Source organism: Mobula hypostoma, chromosome 2, assembly GCF_963921235.1.
Source record: "Mobula hypostoma chromosome 2, sMobHyp1.1, whole genome shotgun sequence".
Lineage (NCBI taxonomy): Eukaryota > Metazoa > Chordata > Chondrichthyes > Myliobatiformes > Myliobatidae > Mobula > Mobula hypostoma.
The window spans coordinates 101,687,484-101,709,456 of NC_086098.1; the positions used below are offsets into that span (position 1 = coordinate 101,687,484).

The following is a 21,973-nucleotide window of genomic DNA, read 5'->3' on the forward strand; positions in this document are numbered from 1 at the left end:
TAGAGCTACAAGACCAATCAAGGAACAGCATGAACAATAAATAAGAATATCTGATGTTTGATACCAAATTTCTGCCTTTAAATATTTAAATAGCACATTTCTATATTGATAATGTTAGTGTATAATATGAAAGAAACAGCACTATGCATGATTCCTTTGTTAATCTTTTGTTACTAAAGGAAACAAAGGATAGAGAAACTGTATCATAATGAAACACAAGTAGTTTTCTGGGGAATATACACAGAGTGGCCACATTATTGAGTACACCGATACGCCCGATTGTTAACACAAACATCTAATCAGCCAGTCATGTGGCAGTGGCTCAATGCATAAAAGCATGCAAACATGAATAAGAGGTTGATTTGTTGTTCAGACCAAACATCAGAATAGGGAAGAAATGTGATCAAAGTGACTTTGATTGTGGAATGGTTGTTGGTGCCAGACTGGCTGGTGTGAGTAGTTCAGAATCTGCTGATCTCCAAAAATTTTCTCACACCGTCTCTAGAGTTTACAGAGAATGGTGTGAAAAACAAAAAAAGTATCCAGTGAGCAGCAGATACAGTATACAGGCAAAAATATCCTGTTAGTGAGAGAGCCTATAATTTCCTGTAGGGAGGTATGATTTTGAACCATATGTATCAGCTGGCATTTTTGTGGTATCCTGAAAGAATTGCAAAATGGACTCTTGAGAAGCAACACACACAAAATGCTGGAGGAACTCAGCGGAGCAGGCAGCATTGATGGAAAAGGGAACAGCGGACGCTTTGGGCCGAGACTCATCAGCACTATCGCTGGAGTCTCCACCCAAAACGTCGACTGTAGCCTTTTCCATAGTTGCTGCCTGTCCTGCTGAGTTCCTCCAGCATCTTATGTGTGGTGCTTGAATTTCCAGTATCTGCAAACTTTCTCTTGCTTGTGATTGGAGTCTTAAGAATGCAGGTATGGCCATGACAGCCATTGCTGAGGCAGACTTGGGGCCAGTCTGAAATGTCGGGCCAGATTGAAGCAGCAGGGCCCAGCTCCGAGAGCAGGAAATGAACCGATGTTTGTACAATTTAGGCACTGAGCCAGATTAAAGGTGTCGAGGTCAAGGGTGAAGAACAAACCAGTATTTAGCTCATTATCTTGTGAGACTTTACCCACTTCAGCACGAACTGATTCTGTAGCTGTGGCCTAACAGCCATCGAGCTGTGGCGCTGAAATGGCTCCGTGGCAGTGGACTCACTATTGGTGACTCTGTGATTCATGTTCTGCATGCCATTTGCTTATTTTTATTGTTTGCATCATTTGTTCTTCTTGAAAATAGGGTGTTTGACAGAGGAGAATGCCCAGATTGGTTCAGATTGGAAGGCAAAAGTAACTCAAATAATCATGTTTTACAACAATGTTCTGCAGAAGAGCATCTCTGAACACAGAACAAGTCGAACTTTTAGGTGGATTTCATCAGCAATAGACAGGCAAAAGTTTTCTGCCTGCTGATTTTGTTGTAGAGCAATGGCACATTTTTAGATTTAAAATTTTGTAAAAACAGTGATAATAGAAATTAATTTTAAACTTTATCTAAGCATAATTAATGGATTGTCTCCATTGTACTCTGAGAACTATAGGAAACTACCTCATGCCATTCTCACTAAATTATCCATTTGTAATCATTGGAATTATGGCATAACTGCTGACACCAGCTCAGAGCAGACCCTGAGTACTGTCGGTGCCAATGCTGCAGTAAGCCATCTGCTGGAATCTGGAAGAATATTCGATGTGCATCATACAGGACCAGCAGAAACAGTAGGTTGAACTATCATACAGGCTCCTCAGTAAAGAAAGTCTCACCTCAAATCTTCACCTTTGAGCTGGCATTGAGGAAAACAGTGATTTTTTTTTTAAAAACATATAACTGTCATCAATTATACAGGAAGATTTAACAGACCACTATGAAGTTGTTTTCAAAATGCACAACACTTTTTTTTATCCAATGTTCTTTTGAAGATTGATCTTTCCCCAAGATTAAAACACAATAATGAACATCCCTGTATCAATTTGCTTCAATCAGAAAATTCAACCAGACCTGCCTGATGTCAGTCCCCTTCAACTGTGACTAAAAGGATAATGTTACTTCACACGCAAAGCTCTCGCTCAAGGTCTGCAAGGGAACCAGTTGTCTGGAGAAAGCACAAGGCTCGGCTCCCCTGGGACAATGTGCAACTCAAAATTAGCAGACCTGTAGAGTGAGTTAAGTAATCATCCAGCTGCCTGGCTGGGCCAACCCAAAGTAGTGAAACAACAATGTCTCTGTCTTTCTCATATATTTTCAATAAACTTACACCTTCTCCACCCAGAACATGATGCTGCATGTAAAAGACTAGGATAATAGTTTGAATTTTAATACCAACTACCATGTCGGTTCATAATGACGAACATGTCTTATCACATGAGAAGCGTTTGCTTATGGCAAAAGTATGTCATAAAGCATACAGCAAAAGATTTAATAACCAGTACATTAGAAATCCACATTGGAAGTCCTCTGTCTGGCTCATTTGATAATATTCTTAACTCCTGTATTACTACATGGTGCGTTCAGCCTCCATCGCTGGACCCTTGCACATCATGTCACCTGAAACTCCAGAGCAGCTCTGGGGCAATACTACACAGTCACACATGCCAAATTTTAAATGAGATAGAATTCTGGTGCCCTGTTATTCTCTCAGGTGGATTTCAAATATCCTATGGAATTGTTTCCAAGAAAGGGCAGAATATTTCTTCCTGGTGTTCTGTACAGTTCCCAAAACAATGAAATGGACAATCTGAGGAAGCTAGTGCTGTGTGAATTAGTTCTGCAGTTCCAATCGGATAATAATGACTACACATCAGAATTTTTCATGGTTTATAAAGTGCTTTGGCTATCTTGATTAATATAAATGCCACCTTTTCTTTCTTTCATAATGCAGTACCACATAAATGGACAGCATCACTTTGCAGCTCCAAGTAATAGTCGTACTAACATGTACGAGAAAGGTGAAGTAACTTAGATGTTAATGTCTCCCGACGGGCCCTGTCAAAGCTAAACCTTTTCTGCACCCTTACAGCAGTAAGGGAATTTGATTGCAGCTCCAGAACTTATGGAACTGCCATGTACCATTCCTCTTGCACCACACTGTTTACATGCTGAAGAGAAATATAATTAAAAATTTAAAAGGAAAACCACTTCTTTACAACTTATTTAACATTTCAGTATTGCATTTTTTTGAACAAAGTCCTCAGGCAAACATTTTGAAACTTGGCACAACACTAAAGCTTAAACCATTACTTAAGCCGACCGAGAGTGAGTGATTTGTTTGCCATCATGCAGCAGGTTCCTGAGAGGCTTTCATCAATATGGTCAAATGAGCTTTGTAGTAGTAATGTCAATCAATCCAGCCAAATGGTTAAACCTTTTCAAATTGATCATTTAGAAACACAATATTGAGCAGATGCTGCATGTTCTCAGTAGAGAGATGAGAATACTGTCATATGGGGGGGGGGGGTTGCTGGGAGCAGACCCAAATGCAAGACACAGACACCGAAGTACAGTACTAGGAACAGGACTAGGATTAGAGTTAAGCAAGCAAGGGAAGTGGGGAAGAAAGGACACTGGACATTGACAGAGGACCTGGACGAGACAAGGATGCAGGGCCTGGGCTAGGGCATGGACAAGAAACACAGAACCTGGGCAAGGAACTAGGAACAAGGAGCCTGGACTAGTGACACGGAACTCCGGAACCAGAGCCTGGACAAGGACCCAGAACCTGGGTCTTGGTTGAGACTCGGAACCTGGGTCTTGACTTGAATCTGGAACCCTGGTCTAGGCTAGGATTCGGGACTAAGATCTTGGCAAGAACAAGACGTGGAACTCCTGCAAAGGATGAGGCACATGCACAGGATGAGAACAGAAAGCCTTGACTTGGACAGGATGAGGTTCTTGGACGTGGCTTGGACAGGACGAGGTTCTTGGATGTGGCTTGGACAGGACGAGGGTCTTCTGGGCTGGGTGAGGCACAAGGACAGGATGAGACCCCGAAGTCTTGACTTGGTCTTGGGAGACAGGAATGCAGAACACAGAGCCAGGAGCCCTCATTAGGAACACCACATAGGGCCAGGAATCATACACAGAACGGAGACAGTTTCCAACACAAGGTAGTGGCACACAGCCGGACCTACCTAACGAAAGCGTGGACAGAGAGATGGTTCCCAACACAAGGTAGCAGCAAATGGCCGGACTTACCTAGCAAAGGCATTGACACAGAGATGGTTCCCCATACAAGGTAGCAGCAAATGGCCGGACCTACCTAGCGAAGGCGTGGACACAGAGACGGTTCTCCATACAAGGTAGCGGCAAACGGCCAGACCTACCTAATGAAGGCGTGGACATAGAGGCAGTTCCAAACAACGATGGACAGTTCCTTATCTAGACACAGCAAGGCTCCAGTCTTGCACCAGTGGTAGAACTTGACACCGATACAAGCAAGGACACTAGCAAGTGGGGAAGGGGAAGGGGAAGGGGAAGGGGAAGGGGAAGGGGCAGTTCATCAAATGAAGCTGAACCCAGGAGCTATTTATGTAGCCAGCCCAAAATCAGAATTATGTGCCTCAATTAAGGCACACAACAGGACAAGGGAAAATGGGAAAACGTGGAATACGGATCGATGGACCAGAATGCGGACATCACGGGCCAGACCATGACAAATACATGCTCAGATCTTATCATCAAGACATTTTAAATGTAGGAAAATCACAAGCAGGATGAGGCCAACCATCTGATTTCTGTGTGGGTTTTTATCATGTGCCGAAGATGCATTGTGACTTGGTGCAAGCAACACAACAGCACTGTGGGGAAGGACCACAGTCTAGAGTCCTTCCACTACTGCAAATGGAGAGCCACAGCTGGGTGGGGAAACCCTCAAACATTGAGGGCCAAATGACTGGCAATGGTGCTAGCGTTTCAAAAATGTATTAACACTATTGAATGCATTGACCAAATTACACCAAGAATATAAAATGTTTTAGCTCTGTTACATAGCTAGGGTGCCTCAGATATTTGCACCCTACTACAATAATTTTATGTATTACATTGTACTGCTGCAAAAAAACACACATTTCATGACATTTGTGAGTGATGATATCGGTCTCTATTGTGGACTGAGAGTAGGAAGGGCACAGGTAGAGGGGAATCATGGTTGGGAGAAGGGGAAGAGAGAGGGGAGAGAGCAGGAAGCACCAGAGATATATTTTATAATGATCAATAAGCCAATTGTTTGGAATCAAATAACTCCGTGGTCTCAGGGTTGGGTGAGTCTGCACCCATGTCACCCCCTGCCCCTGGCACAAATTCTCTGCCACCTGTCCCACACCCCTCCTGCATCACTCCACCCTCACCATTCCCAACATCCTTTGCTCCCACCAAGTTTGCAAACTCGCTCTCCACTCCTCATTGACAAATACAGTGCTGAGCAAAAGTCTTAGGCACCCTGGCTACACACATGTGCCTAAGTCTTGTGCACAGAACTATACATATTTTTTCTATATTATGCATATCCAATAATGGAGATCCAATCATTGACTTTGCTGGTGGCATCTTTCTCAGAGCTCTGAAAGGATGGAGGTCTCTGATACATTTTGTCAAGTGCATCAGGGGATTCATTGTTTTTCAATAAAAAAGGGGACTGTGATGAAGAACATCTGACATTTAACAAGCTCTGCTCACCTGCTCAGAAGCCAGAAGCTGATTGTAGTGCTTCGGCCCCATGCTGTACTTCCCACAGAGAAGCTGCTCCAAGGTGGGCCCGATGCTCTCCTACAACACCAGCTGCTTCTCTTGAAGCTGCTTTGGTCTGCTGTGCTACACTGATTCTAGCTGCTTCCATTTGTTGCTCTGTTAGTTTTAACTTGCAGGAGGTTTAAGTGCTTCGAAACCATTGCTTTCTGCACTGCTGTTAATGGATCCACAGGGAACAACGCTTCACAAATGGCAGGCGCCCTGTGGAATTAATTCAGTTAGAACTACAGGACAACAAATAGATGAAAATGGAACAAAAGATCTCAACAGTGCATGCCTGGTTTGCTAATTCACAGTAACGAATACCTGATATTATTTTTTTTATTTATTTAGAGATACAGCATGGTAACAGGTCCCCCGGTCCAATGAGCCCAATTAACCTACTAACCCATACGTCTTTGGAATATGGGAGGAAACTGGATCACCCGGAAGAAAGGCACACAGTCACAGGGAGAACATACAAACTCCTTATAGACAGCGGTGGGAATTAAACCTGGACCACTGACCATGTAAATCGATGCGCTAATTGTTATACTCATTGTGTCAGAATGTTCATCACGTGGACAACAGGGTACAGAGGTAGCACAGCGGTTAATTTACCTGTGAGTCTAAATCCACTCCTAAAGCTGCCTCTAAAAAACTTCTGCACTTGAAGATAGTTGTTACAACCATCCTCTCAAAAAGCAATTAGGGACGCGTAATAAATGCTGGCTTTACAAGTGCTGCACAGATCCTAATAATCAGTGAAAACTAAAAGATACCCCAGCATTATTCTCCAAGTTTACTGAGTAATAATTATCCCTAAGCCACCACTGACAAAAGATAAGCTAACTCTGACTCATCCGAACGGTATTTTCCCTTTTAAGATGGCGCTACCGAGTGCATGCTACTGACAGCTCACTGGTAATTCAAAAGGCAAGAAATTTGAGTAAAAATGTTACTAATAACACCTTCTCTGAAGTAAATTGTGGTAAATTATCACTGCAAACGATGAAGAGACGAGCGAAGAGGAAGTGAATTCAAGTGATGAACTATGCTGGTACGTTGTAGAATCAGCATAGCCATTCAGAGAGAAGAAGACAAGGCAGAGGAGTTCTGATGCCCGTACAACTGGCCAGGTGTAAGACTGGACCGCTCTGGGTTCCAAGCCGATTTGGAGAAATTAAGAGCAGCTTCATGCTGGTCAGTGAAATCTGAGCCCACAGCAAGTCACTGTACAACATAGTCTAGGCCCGGTGCATTTTGCTGCACCGGGGCCCGGGTCCTAGCACGTGTTATGATACACTGTTCGGATAGTTTAAACGCCAGGCCAGTTAGACCAGAAAGTCATTACTCGCACTCCTGCAATGTTCACCCCTCTCTCCACGGCGCTGAGACGATGAAGACTGGCCCAGTTTCTGTCCTCTGTGCTATCTGAAGTGATGGACGGATACCGAGGCTTTGGGCCTACTCCAGGGTTCGGAATTAAGGACTCATTTTGGTTTGGAATGTTGTTCTTCCCTTCTGTTGTTTGCATGATTTGTGTTTTTTTTTAAATTCTCCTTTCCCTGCGCATCAGGTGTTGATCCTTATATTATCCTTTTTTTTAAACTGGGTTCTTTCAGGTTTCTTGCTTTGCGGCTACCTATAAGCAAACAAATCTCAAAGGTTGTATAACTTATACATGCTTTGATAATAAATGTACTTTGAACTTTGAAACTTTGAGTATTTGTGGGGCCTTCCTCTATGCAAACTGGCTATAATATCATAAAAGAACATTGCATTTCAGTTGCCACCATTTTGCATATAACAAGCTCTCAAACAATGATAGGCGGAAATAGGCACTTATACCATCCAACTGCCTATCTCCCAACTCCACCAATTCCCCTCCCCTACATAGTTCTATCTACCCATCAGTGTTCACCCCTCCTCAGCCAACACTGTCTCTCCAGTCCCCTTCTCCTCTTTATACTAAATTTCCTTCCTCCCCACACTCAGACTGATACAGTGTCTCAACACCACAGGGATGTTGCCCAACCTACTGAATTCTTCCAGCAGATTTGTTTTTGCTCCAAAGATATCTCTTTGTTTTGTTGTTGTTGTTATTGGTGTTGCTGCTGCTTCTTGTGTCGTCATGCTTGCTATATTGACGCCAGAATGTGTTGTGTGGCATTCAATGCTATCACCCCCTCAAAATTAATCAGTAAGCTTCAAGACCTTGGCCTCAATACCTCCTTGTGCAACTGGATCTTCGATTTCCTCACCGGAAAACCCCAGCCAGTTCAGAATGACAACAACATCTCTCTCACAATCTCCATCAGCACAAGTGCACCACAAGACTGTGTGCTTAGCCCCCTGCTCTACTCGCTTTACACTTATGACTGTGTGGCTAAGCATAGTCCAATGCCATATTGAAATTTGCTGACGACACCACGTTTGTTGGCTGAATCAAAGGCTGTGACAATCTGGATAATGGAAAATCTGGCTGAATGGTCACACAAAAACCTCTCACTCAATGTCAGCAAGACTTCAGGAGGAGGAAACCAGAGGTCCATGAGCCAGTTTTCATCAGGGAAACAGAGGTGTTGAGAATCAGCAACTTTAAATTCCTCGGTGTTATCATTTCAGAGAATCTGTCCTGTATAGATTTGTGGTGGAGAAGATATTGACTGGCTGTATCATGGCCTAGTATGTAAACACCAACGCCCTTGAAGCGAAAAGCCTACAACAAGTAGTGGATACAGCCAAGTCCATCAAGGGTAAAAACCTCCCCACCACTGAGCTCATCCACACGGAGCTCTGTCGCAGGAAAGCTGCCTCCATCATCAAGGACCCCCCGTCATCCAAGCCATGCTTGCTTCTCACTGCCGCCATCAGAAAGAAGGCACAGGAGCCTCTGGACCCACACCACTAGATTCAGGAACAGTTATTACCCCTTAACTATCAAAAGGGCTAACTTCACTCATATCACTGAATCGTTCCCACAACCTATGGACTCACTTTCAAGGACTCTTCACCTCACGTTGTTGATATTTATTGCTTATTTATTTATTATTATTATTATTATTTCTTCTTTTCCTTTTTTATATTTGCACAGTTTGTTGTCCTTTGCACGCTAGTTGTTTGTCTGTCCTGTTTAGTGTGGATCTTTCATTGACTCTATTGTGCTTCTTGTACTCTACTGTGAATGCTCAGGAAAAGAAAATCTTGGAGTTGTAAATAGTGACAAATATGTACTTTGATAATAAATTTACTAGGAACTTTGTTAACACATTACACGGTATGCTTTGCTGTACATGTGATAAATGAATCTTAATCTTTAAACCCTGTCTCATTCACAATTATACTGCCCTGTCGCTGCCCTGTCGACTTGCTGTGAACAAGCTCTGATGATCTGAGTGATGCAGGCTAGTCATCCAAATATTTATGAAACTGACTTGTCGAAGATGTCTTACCACTGGCCATTTGTGACTTTGTGATGTTCCTGCAAGCCTATGTGACTTGAGAATATATATTTTAAATGTATTTTCCTGGAAAATAAACTGGATCACTGCAGGGAACTAAATCACCATTCCACACAAAACCAACGCCAGTTCATATCTCTCCAAGTGGAAACTGCTGAACTGGGCGAAAAAGTTTTGAAAGGTGCCTGGTTGTTTTTCCACTTCTACAGAGGTGATAATACTTGACCAATGAGTTTCCCGTCAGGAGCTGAATGAGAAGCACACAACTGCTCCATTATTGCCAAGATACTCAATGGGAAGGTCAAGAGTCCTTAAGGAACCTCTTTCCCACGGCAAAACCACAGGCCAGCTCTATGAAAGTAAAAAAGCTAGATGTTAGAAATATGAAACAAAAACAGAAAACTGCAGAAACACTCAGCCTCAAAGGAAAGAGAAACAGAGTTAATTCTGCCAGAACTTGATGGCCTTTTTTTACATACGCTTTCATGCCAATTTGGTTTCTTTCTCCAGAGATACTGACTCACCTGCTGAGCATTTCCAACACTTTATCCTTTCATTCTAGATACCTAAATGTCTGCCATGGGAATAAGGAAAAACACAACAGAAAGGAAGGATTCCACTTTCCATGCATTTGACCACCCACGAACACAGACCCCAAGTAACGTGAGGCCTCTAAGGCCCTACACTTCTCGAAGTATGAGATAACCAGTGAGGCAGAATTACCAGCATTTTATTTGGAAGTGTAGAATATACATTCTTGGAGCAAACAATGAATCTGCAAGTATCCTGAACTTCGCAAAATGGGCCAGTGAGGTGTTATGTGCAAAATATCAGTGTAGAGATGAAGAGCCTTTAAACCTTGTCTTGTTAGCAAGGTTCAGTGGGCTTTGTTCCTTGTTTACTGTGATTGTCATAGGATGGTCATTATCTCAATGGAAGTGCAAGTAGGAAGTAAAAGGTGCAATGCAGAACTAGTGACACCTTTTCCTGTAGGTCTGATACCATGTACGGTAATGATGAGATGCAGCAATGAGAAGCCTAACTCCCTGTGATGGTCACAAGATCGGACTGGGCACAATTTCACTTATGAATAATCCCTAGATCGATCTATTCTAAGTGAAGTCAATTTTTAAAAGCTTGGAGCCCATTGTACCGTATAGCCTACATTATAATAAGGGACTACTTTACGTTTTAGCAACACATCGTTGAATGCGCTACTAAGCACGTATTGATCTGTATGTGTGTGCTGAGTTCGGTTTCTGCCAGTAAAGAACCATGAACCTTAGCTCCCGTCTCCAGCATTTTTATTTATAGCATTGTTGTGTAACCAGGCCACATACACAACAAATTGGCAACGAGGTTAATGAACTTACATCGTATCGGAACGCCGTGTTTTAATTGATAACAATATTCGGAAGAAGAGCGCAAGGTATGAGCCAAGGAGCGGGAGAAGGAGGTAGAACAAGGCAGCAGGTCCGAAAGGAAACAGGAGCACAGCTGTGGTCGGGAACGTCAGGAGACCAAGAGATACAGTCGGAGCCATAGCACATCCAGCCGAGACCACAGCCGGTGCTGACCCCCAGAGACTGAGGGTCTGCTTGCCCCAGAAGGGAGATAAAAAGGAGCGACACACACACACACATCATGATGGATTGCACTCGTAGCGCTAACAAAAAGGACACGTGAGTCAAAAAAGAAAATCAGGGGAGAACAGGGCTTAATTAACATAACAAAGATGGCGATGATTGGAACCATTACAGCATTTCATAGTGGCATTGAAGACAGGGCAACTTGAAAGAGTGGAGTTATATTGTGAGGCTAATGGTGTTAATGATGAAAAGAAAGCCAGCATCTTACTCTGTATTATGGGAGCAAGAACATATGGCCTGCTATGGAGCTTGTTAACCCCTGAAAAGCCAGCTGACAAAACATTCAAGCAAATAGTAGACACTCTCCAACAGCATTTAAACCTCAAACCACTGGTCATTGCTGAAAGATTTAAATTTCACAATCGGAACCAGAGCAAAAATGAAAGCATTTCTGAATATTGTGCTGAATTGCGCAAATTATCAGAACATTGTCAGTTTGGAGCTGGTCTATCGGACGCATTGAGGGACAGCTTAATGTGGGGCATGCACTGTGAAACCACACAGAAGAAGCTCCTGTGTGAAAAAGACCTTACACTAGAGAAGGCGCTGAACATTGCAATATCAACGGAAACAGCAGCATGGGGTGCTTCAGAGATACAACAAAATCTCTGGAATATGCTACAAATAAAATGTCACTGAACAGAAATGAAGGAAAGAAATGTTACCGTTGTGGGAACATGTCACATGACCCTGATGACTGTTGGTTTAAAGACAAAGAATGCAGAAACTGTGGCAAACAGGGCCACATTGGCAGAGTATGCAAAGCTAGTAAACAGCAGAAAAAGGACACAATACAGAGAAACAAGAAACCCCAGAAAGGAAAACACAACAATGTACACAAAATGGAAGAAAGCAATTCTGATGAAAATGACTCAGACAAAAGTGAATCATCTTGTCTGCAACTTCACAGTGTGAAAGAGGCAGATGATCGAAGAGTAATAAGGATCACTCCACAAGTAGCAGGCTTGAGACTGAAAATGGAGTTGGACACAGGCTCAGCTATAACAGTGATCCCTGTACACATCTACAAACGACTGTTTTCTCACATACCTCTGAAACGAACTAAACTACTGCTAAAGACTTACACAGGACAGAAAGTGCATCCCAAAGGTTAAATTATAGTGACAGTGACTTACGGAGACAAAACACAGCAGCAGAACGTCTATGTACTGAAAAGTGGAGGACCACCGTTGCTGGGACGTGAATGGCTCAGGAAAATCCAGTTGGATTGGCACACCATCAAGGCACTAGATGTGTCAACAAAGAAGAGCAGCCCAGCGGGGAAGATATCCTCAGCTCTCCTCTCACCCATTGTCCACTATTACAATGATGAGGAGGAGGTAGACAGCATCGACAATGAGGACGAGCGCAGTATGCATGGCCGCAACTCGGATGAAGATACAGAGGATGTAAGGGAGACAGATATTGCCAATAAGCAGGATGATGAAGACTACCTGGAAGTGAAAGAGCAGATGTACCTGGAGAAATTGACATTTTTCAAAAGACAGCTATAGTAGTTACAGGAAGGAACTTTGCAGGAGTATCAAAAAAGGATGAAGAAACTAGATCAACAATACAAGGAAAGAATACAAAATGCAGAGCTTTTTCTGCAACTGAAGACAGAACAAGTGGAAAGGAATTATATTAAGGAGAAGAAAGCAGCAGTGAAGGAATTTAAAGATAAAAGGATTGAGTTAGATGAAAATAAAATGATTGAGAATGAGAGGCTAACAATGGAACTCACAGGAGATTCTATGGAGGTAAAGCCAATTATGACTAGGAAACTAAGGAGGAGACTTAATGACCTTGTTCCAATTACAGACGAAAGACGAAAACCTGCACCTGCGCAGTTAAATTACCTGTTAACAGATGAACAGATAATGGAAGATCTGCGAACTCACAATAAGCTTAAGTCTCCGAAAAGATCAGCATCTCTGTCTTCTCCTGAGCATCTTCCCAACACTCCTGTTCAATCACCAGCACAAAGATATGAAGCACGAACAGAAGATGGAAAGTTATATTATAATAAGAGATGGTATCATAAAGGTCAGGCTATCTATTTGGAATCCAAGGAGAATACGAAGATTGGCTGTGTAATAAGCTCAGTTGGAACAAACGAGATATGGGTAAGGAAGACAAGTGATAGCACAAAGATGCATATATATATCTAGGACAGCTGCACAGAGCAGTCTTCATTATATGGAGGTGATCTGCTGCCTAGAACTCTTAGCAAGTTGGAGGCGTACATCTTCTTAACGCCCTATGCTCAGAGGTCAACTTTTCATGACTTTTATATGGAAATCTGTATTAAAACAAACAAGTTTTTGACAGACTGAAGAACACACTATTTGAAGATACTTTCCAATGCCATCTCAGTTTTAATGATTGTACATATTTTTAAGAATAACATTCACCTTTTCACGGATTTCAATTTGCTTTTGTCATCTTTGCAAGATGGAGGTGACTATTCTTTATGGCTGGAACCTGCCAATTTGTCGATTGTTTAATTTATTCCAGACAATAGAGTGAAGACTGATTTGCTTCAGTGCCAGACAATCTAGAGAAGACCCCCCTCCCCAAAGAGACTTGAGTTATCAATGGGTCTTAGACCAAAAGAAAAAAGAAAGGCTTGATATAATTCAATATTATTACATTACTTTGTTATAATTTGATATAATTTGATATTATTAAGTTGCTACGTAAACAAATGGTAGGCGTTTGTATGTTAAGGGTAAACATATTTGTATAGCATAATGCCCCAGTAAAAAAAAGTTAATACTCTATTAAAATAAAAGGGGAGGAGTATACCGTACAGTCTATATTATAATAAGGGATTACTTTATGTTTTAGTAACATGCCGTTGCATGCACTATTAGGCACGTATTGATCTGTACGTGTGTGCCGAGTTCATTTTCTGCCAGTAAAGAACTATGAACCTTAGCTCCCATCTCCAGCATTTTTATTTATAGCATTGTTGGGTAACCAGGCCACATACAATACACCCATAAAGCAGGAACTATGTTTCAATTTAAAGTTTACTATAAGCGAAATAGACAGTTAAAATGTCGATATAATCAGGACAAGTGATTCAGAACAGTTTGTCTTTGGTGGTAATGATATCATTGATATCAATCGAACCGAGCTTGGGAGATGAACACTGCCCAAACTCTATTGTATTAAAGACCTAAAATCAAGCAGCTAAGGAACAAGCACCTTAATGATTTTACTTTGTTTTAAAATCAAGGTTTTGTCTTAATGATACTCCAGGTTTGAACTTAATTGTTTTGGTATAGATTGTACTGGATTGAAAGGTTTCCAATTTCCACAGAGCTGCAGCTGTTTGAACAAGTTATCCTTTTGGGTGATAAAATCAGAAAATTCTGGAAGAACTCAGCAGGTCAGACAGCATTTGTAGAAAGACAAATGGTCATGGTTTTGGGCCAGCAGGAACACTGTTGAATATAATCTGGGAGTACTATTCTTGTTATTTTTTACACTACATAATTTTTTTTGTAATTTATAATACTGTACTGCTGCCACAAAACACAAATTTTACATCATATGTGTCAGTGATAATCAACCTGATTTTCATTCTCATTCCCAGAATTCACATAGTAAATTTCCGTTGAAATGCCTCTCCCATGCCTTCTTAAAAAAAGACTAAAAATGCACACAGTGCTACAGGTATGATCTCACTATTACCCTGGAATTCAATTAAGTTTCCTAACTTTGAATTCTATCCTCTTGCAGTAAATGAGCGTTCTTAAATTTAGAAATATTTTAGGAAATATTTAAACATGAAAATGGACATTTTATCAGTTAAGTAGCATGTCTGATACCAATCTCACACCAATCATATTTTAACTTATTTATGGGATGTATGAGATAACAATGTTGGGAGAGTAACACATCCCCAAGTCAGATGATATTGGACCCTGAGTGAGACTTGCAGTTAGTCGTGTTCCCATGTACTTGAACCTGGGTTGATGACAGGTACTGGGTTTGACAGTTTCTGTCATTGTAGTCTTGTTGAGTACAGTATATGTTTATGTAGCTTTGAGATCAGAGGTCATATTATACTAACCATATGTAGAGAATTATATACTGCTGGAGTTGAAATAAATATTTTTGCTGAAATCTCTCGTGTCCTATAACTTACCAAAAGTCCAGAAGTACCCAAGGTCCACTGATACCTTGTTAATAGGAGGTAGTCCACTGGTTGGAAGAATATTTTAACCCACAGCCACCTGAGATAGCAATAAGGTATAAATCTGACACAAGTAATCAAAAACAACTTATGGCAATATTTGTAAAAAAAAAATAAAAATAAGGTAGATTCCAGTTAATTAGACCTTCAGTTAATTGGGGCAGTGACATATTTTGAACAACTCTTAAAGAACAAAACTAATTGAGAAAACAGCTGAGATTTCCTTCATTTATTTGTGACACTGTGCTGCTTAATTGAGGCAGGAGACAGTTGCCAAACAGTTTCGAACTAGTGTCAGTTGTGTGCACAAGCATGGCCATTAGACACTACACCAAGCTTTGTGCAAGGACAATTCAGAACTGTTCTGTTCACTGTGGGTCCCAGCATTAAGGCTTGGAAATGCCAGAAATGGCCGGGAATGGAAATGAAACAATTTTACTACTTCAGCAAATTAGAAACTACGAAGAATTTGAAGGCATCAACAATTATCTTGAATGTTACAATGAAAATGACAATTTAGAAAATGAAATTGTTGAAAGCATTGTAGAAAACCAGTGCATTATCTGCACTGGATGTCTGCGCTCATTTTGTTCATTGCAGTCATTTAAAAGATTATAAGACATGGCAGTGTGCTCTGGATTAATTCCTCCATCAATAACTATTAGGAACTAATACACAGTTTTAGAGTACTGTATTGATAATGTTCTGATTTGTTCTGTATTTCATTTAAATACAGGTTTCCCCGCCATCCGAAGGTAGAGCATTCCTATGAAAAGGTTCGTAAACTGGAATGTCATAAAGTGAAGAAGCAATTACCATTGACTCATATGGGAAAAATTTGTGAGCGTTCACAGACCCAAAAAATAACCTACCAAATCATGCCAAATAACACTTAAAACCTAAAATAACAGTAACATATAGTAAAAGTAGGAATAATATGATAAATACACAGCCTACATAAAGTAGAAATACTTTTCTACAATCATTGCTGCACTGTGCTCCATAACGAAAATCTCACGAAAGCGCTCTCAGCAGAAACACTCTCTCCAGTAACCTTTAAGCTGTGAAGCTGCCAAATCATACCAAATAACACATAAAAATACACAGCCTATATAAAGTAGAAATAATGTATGTACAGTGTAATATCACTTACCGGAATCGAGAAGACAGCATCGAGCACACTGGTGATAATGTATTAAGCTGAGTCGTCAGAGGTTGGGGTGGTGCAGTGGTCCCCAACCTTCGGGCAGCAAACCGATACCAATCTGTGGAGAATGCAGCGGTAACCGGGACACACCCAATACATCTTTAAGAAAAAAGCCGAAATAAACAAGCTAATTAATTAGGTGCTGCCCGGCACGTAAATCTTGCCCCAGATCAGAGGCGAGCAATCGGCAATTGCCTCTGATCTGGGCCGACATTTACATGCTGGGCGGCACTTAATTAATTAGCTTGCTTATTTCGGCTTTTTTCTTAAAGATGTGCTGGGTGCATCCCGGCTACTGCTGCATTCTCCACAGCAATGTATCGGTCCGCTGCCCGGAGGTTGGGACTACTGGGGAGTTATCTCATCGTCGTTTGTTTCCATCAGAGCAGGTAGGTCATCTTCTTCTATCTCAAAACGCTTAATTATGTCTAGTTTTATGCTAAGTGTAACACCCTTACGAACTCTTCCAGGCTTTTCCGATACCTTAGAACTCATCTTGCTAACGGCTGCTCACAGGCACGTGTTTAAGCAATGCTGGCTAGAATGCAGTTCCAGGGGAGGAGCTTGGCTGCTCGGGGCGTGCGCTGCCTTTTATCGTAACAGTGAAGACACCTTCTATTAGCGAAAACAGGTAACTAATGTAGGTCTTTCATAACAGCGAGGTTTCGTAAAGCGAACATTTGAAAAGCGGGGGGCACCTGTACATAATTTGTTACTCACTTAGGTGGAAGGTTCTCATTTTTATACATTTTTAAAACTATTTCCATGAAATTTCAGCTAATTGTGGCAGCTGCTAATTGGGCCAAATGTACTTGTCCCAATATGTCCCAATTAACTGGAATCCACTGAACATGGAATTATTATTTTTTTAAGTTTGACACTGTGATTTATGACCAGGGCTTTTGATTCTGTGGACTCTGAAAACTTGTCAGGAAGAAGGACAATGGCAAAACAGAGGCAGAAAATGGGCAATGAAGGTTGACCCCTCTAACTGCAGTTCATTTTCCTTTAGTCCCATAGATTGCATACGGAGAGCTCTAGGCAGCTGCTTCTAACTATGGAATGCTTAAAGATGCATACTCTGACTTTTTTAAAGTAAAGTAGATACTATAGGTCTATGAATAGAGGAAGATGCTGAGAGTGGAAGAAGAAAGTGATGGCTCAAGTGTATGCAGCCATCACAGAGAGCCATGGGTGTGTAACAAAGTGTATTATTATTATCCTCCATGAAAAGGAGAAAGACGACATAAAAGCCAGAAATACTCTTGAGTTGGAAGGCAGTGATGAAACTCTGCAGGCAATAAATACAGTGGTGAGGGATCATGAGAAAACAGTATTGCTGATGTAAATTGGTCCCAACTGTATTGCTTTCTTACTAATTTATTGCCTCCACAGAAAGTTAAAGATCCTCTATTTGCGTCTGGGAAAACAGAAATATATAACTTTAGCACACATAATCAAAAGCTAGGAGAAACTAAGAGTGATTATATTGTCCTCCTCAAAGACCCAACAGAGTACTATAACATTGTAAAGTTTTTGCACACACACACACACACATCTTTATAGTCTAAGAGACAAAAAGATGTAAACTAATTTGCTAGGCACAAAAGGACTTCGATTTGGTTAGATATGTAGGACAGGTGCATTTTTACATTAAAGATTTTAAAAGGAATTTAATTATAATTAATACAGCTCCTCCATTCTGACCTATGAACTATATAACTATATAACCTATAACCTATAACTGCAGGGGATACTGAGTTTAACACATTATTTTTAGTGAGTAAAATGCAAGCAATTTATGGTGAGGCTAGGAACGTATTGACATGCAAGTCACTACAAATTTCTGGACAATTTCTACCACTCAACATGCTCCACGCTTTCCAACAAACTCTTGCATTTGTGCTAAATATACAAATTATTCTCATCATTAAAGCTCACAGCTGAGATACAATTATAAGATTTGTGCATATGTTTCCCTTATTGTCTGTGATAGATGTATAAATAATCTGTATGGAAATATAGATGGTCAATTCGTAAATTTACACGTCTCGTAAAAATTGGTGGAGTTGTGGATAGTGAGGGAGGTTATCAAAGATACAGCAATATAGAGATCAGTTGGAAATTTGGGTGGAAAAATAGCATCTGGATATGTGTGAGGTGTAACATTTTGGTAAATCGAATGCAAGAAGAGAGTATACAGTAAATGGCAGAACCCTCAGGAGAATTGATAAGTAAGGGGATCCTGAGGAACAAGCCCATACCTCCTAGAAGGTGGCATCTAAGGGGATAGGGTAGTAATGGTTTAGAGCATGCCTGCCTTCATCAATCAGGCGATTGAGTAGAAAAGTTGACAAGTTCGCGTTATAATTGGATTAAAATTTGGTCATTCCACATTTGGTGTATTGTGTGTAATTCACAATCAATGATTCAGGAACAGCTTCTTCCCCTCTGTCCTCCAGTTTCTGAATGGACATTGAACCCATGAACACTACCTCACTACTTTTTTATTTTTATTTTTGCACCACTTATTTAATTTAATGATATTTATTGATTGATTGATTGATTGATTGTAATTCATGTTCTTTTTCTGGGACTATGTATTGCATTGTACAGCTGCTGCAAGGACAAAAAAATGCACAACATATATATTACAACGTGATATTAAACCTGATTCTGATTTTTGGTCTTGAAGAGGGTGCAGAAGATGTTCATCAGCATCTTGCCTGAACTGGAGTTTATCAGCTCCAAAGCACAAGTTGGATTGCTTTTGCTGAAGCACCACAGCCTGGAGAACAACCTGACAGTAATATAAACATTTAAGAGAAGCATAGATAGAGTCTTTTTCCACAAAATGGAAATGTCAATGACAGGAGGAAATAGTTTAAGGTGGAGGGGCATATGTTTAAATGAGTTTACATAGTGACAGGTGACTGGGGCTCGCTGCCAGGTGTGGAAGTAGAAAGCAGCTATGATAGCATTGTATAAGGGGAATTTAGACAAATGCAGACATCCCACCTCTCCCGGAAGTTCCAGGAGTCTCCCGCAAATTAATAGTGGCTCCCTGATGCCCGCAAGTTATATACAATGTCCCGCAAATTGATTTTTTTTTGAGAGCGAGTGTGAGAGAACGCGCGCGAGAGAGCGTGAGTAAGAGCAAGAAAGCAAGCGAGAGAGAGAGCGAGGGCGAGTGAGAGCGACCACGAGAGAGAGCGCGAGAGCGCACGTGAAAGCAAGCGTGAGAGAGAGAGAGCACAAGAGCAAGAGTGAGAAAGCAAGCGTGAGAAAGAGTGAGCGAGAAAGCAAGCGTGCGAGAGAGCGAGAAAGCAAGCATGAGAGAGAGTGAGCGAGAAAGCAAGCGCGAGAGAGAGAGAGTGCAAGAGCAAGAGCGAGAAAGCAAGCGCGAGAGAGCGAGAAAGCAAGCACAAGTGAGAGCAACGAGCAAAAGAACGCACGCATGCGATAGAGAAAGAGCAAGAGCGAGAGAGTTCCAAAAAAAGTCAGAGTGGCAGAGTGTTCCAAAAAAAAATAAAACGTATGTCACCGCAGACTACACTAAAGTGTACCCCTGCCTAATAGGGGTCAAAAATATTGACAGTGTTGCTCGCTGCACTGTTTGCAACAGTGACTTTTCTATTGCCCATGGTGGGTTAAGACTGCAAAAGATGTGTTGAGGTGAGTTTAACAGGTGTCATTTGTTCATTAGCATAGCTAACGTTATTTAAACTAGCTGGCTAGCTGCTAAGGAGCTACTCCATTGCAGAAATCCCACCTCTCCCGGAAGTTTCCCGCAAATTGATGATGCTACCTCCCTGAAATGAGTTTTTGCAGGGTGGGATGTCTGCAAGTGAACCGGTGCAGTATAGAGGATATGAAGCATGTGAGAGCAGGTGAATTACTTCGTTTGGCAACATGGTTCCATGGAACTGGTGGGCCAAGGTTTCTTTTCCTCTGCTATACTATTCTATACTTTATATTCTTACTTTGATTCTGAATTAAATTTCTCTTTCCCCCTTTACTTTATTTCTGTATCTCATTCTGATTGATTTTATAGCCTTTGCCATCATTCAATGTGATTCCTTCTGATTTTCAAATCTACATTGTTACAGAGTTAAAGTCTTGAAGCCATGGACGACCGTTATTTCCCCTTTGGCCCATTTTCAATGCAATAAACTGTGCATTTGTAGCAAAAGAACTCAATTTCAATGGACTGCTTACAAGGTATCCTGCTCCAGTAGATTAAAGAAAACAGTTAGGATAATTTTTTTTTAAACTTAAGATGAGGACATTCATTAAAAATAAAATTCATTGGGAAATAATGACTGAATATTATAAGTGTCCATTAAATTGTTTTTAGCCTCATAGAAAATTCATTCAGAGCCAAATTACTAAGGGGTATTTGAAAAATGCTGATCAGCAAGATAATATGGGAACACATTCAATGCACAATGTGTGTTATAAAGAATCAGTTTCTGCTTACTGTTCTTCCTTCATCAGTTTCTTACAGGGTTAAAAAAAACAGGTTGAACTGGTGAAGAGCAGACCACAGATTAATGTACATGTTAAATTGTACTCCAGAAATATTGATCAAATTGTTTTGCTAAAGTACACCAAACATAAATAAAAATGGCGGGCAAATAAGCACTCATTAAAAGAGATAATTAATAAAGCAGAAGAATATTGACAGGAAGAATGCTCTTTCGTGTATAAACAAACAGCTGATCATGTAGGATAGTCAACTTCAAGATAACTAAAATAACTGGACTTGAAACCTACAAAAAGTGACGAATAAAGCCCAGTCCATCCCTCCCCACCAATGAGCACATCTACAAGGAGTGCTATCAGAAGAAAACAGTATCCATCACCAAGGACTCCCACAATCCAGGCCATGCTCTGTTCTCATGACTGCTATTGGGAAGGAGGTATTGAAGCCTCAGGTCCCACATCATCAAGTTCAGGAACAGTTATTACCCTTCACCATCACTGAACTGATTCCACAACCTTGGACTCACTTTCAAGGACTCTACAACTCATGTTCTCAATATTATTTATTTGTTATTATTAATATTTTTTTTATATTTGCACAGATTGTCTTCTTTTGCATATTGGCCGTTTGTCTGTACTTGTGTGTAAGTATTCATTGATTCTATTGTTTCTCTTTTGTTTACTGTGAATAAAAGGGTGGAGCGTAGGAGACAATGGTGCCTAACAGTGACTTGTTTCCTTGCATCTTCAGAAACAGCTCTAATTCTACATTTACTATCTCTATTTTTCTCTTTCAGGGTTCTTCTGATGACCCTGACCTGGAGTTACATGCTGACTTTAGTTCTTTGTGGGAATGAGATGCGTTCTTGGGTCTCACGACTGGCCATTATTAGATATATCAAGGACACGGCCTAGAAGATTAGCACGCCTTTGAAGTTTTGGGATTTCGTGGCTCTGGAGGCAGGTGGACTTGAGTTTGGTGCTTCTGCAGGAAATTGGTGTGTTGTGGGAGTATAAGGAAGATCGAAAGCAGCAAGCTGGCTGCTGGCTGTGTGCCCAGACAGTCGAGTTCTTTGGGCACAGAGCTCAGAAAAAGTGACGCAACAGACTTTTAATGCCATAAAGGTTATCTCTCCCCTCTCACAGTGAAACAGAGACTGTTTTTCCCCTTAT

General features: G+C 41.0%; 1 protein-coding gene and 1 pseudogene across 6 annotated transcripts in view; one reads left to right on the plus strand and one right to left on the minus strand.

The window, feature by feature from the left end:
- LOC134337722 (sin3 histone deacetylase corepressor complex component SDS3-like) overlaps positions 1 to 13,122 on the plus strand; it is a 39,080-nt pseudogene extending 25,958 nt beyond the window's left edge.
- The window catches only part of LOC134342318 (glutamate receptor ionotropic, kainate 2), a 534,599-nt gene that overhangs the window by 443,213 nt on the left and 69,413 nt on the right, over positions 1 to 21,973 (minus strand). The gene's annotated exons all lie outside the window — the stretch shown is intronic.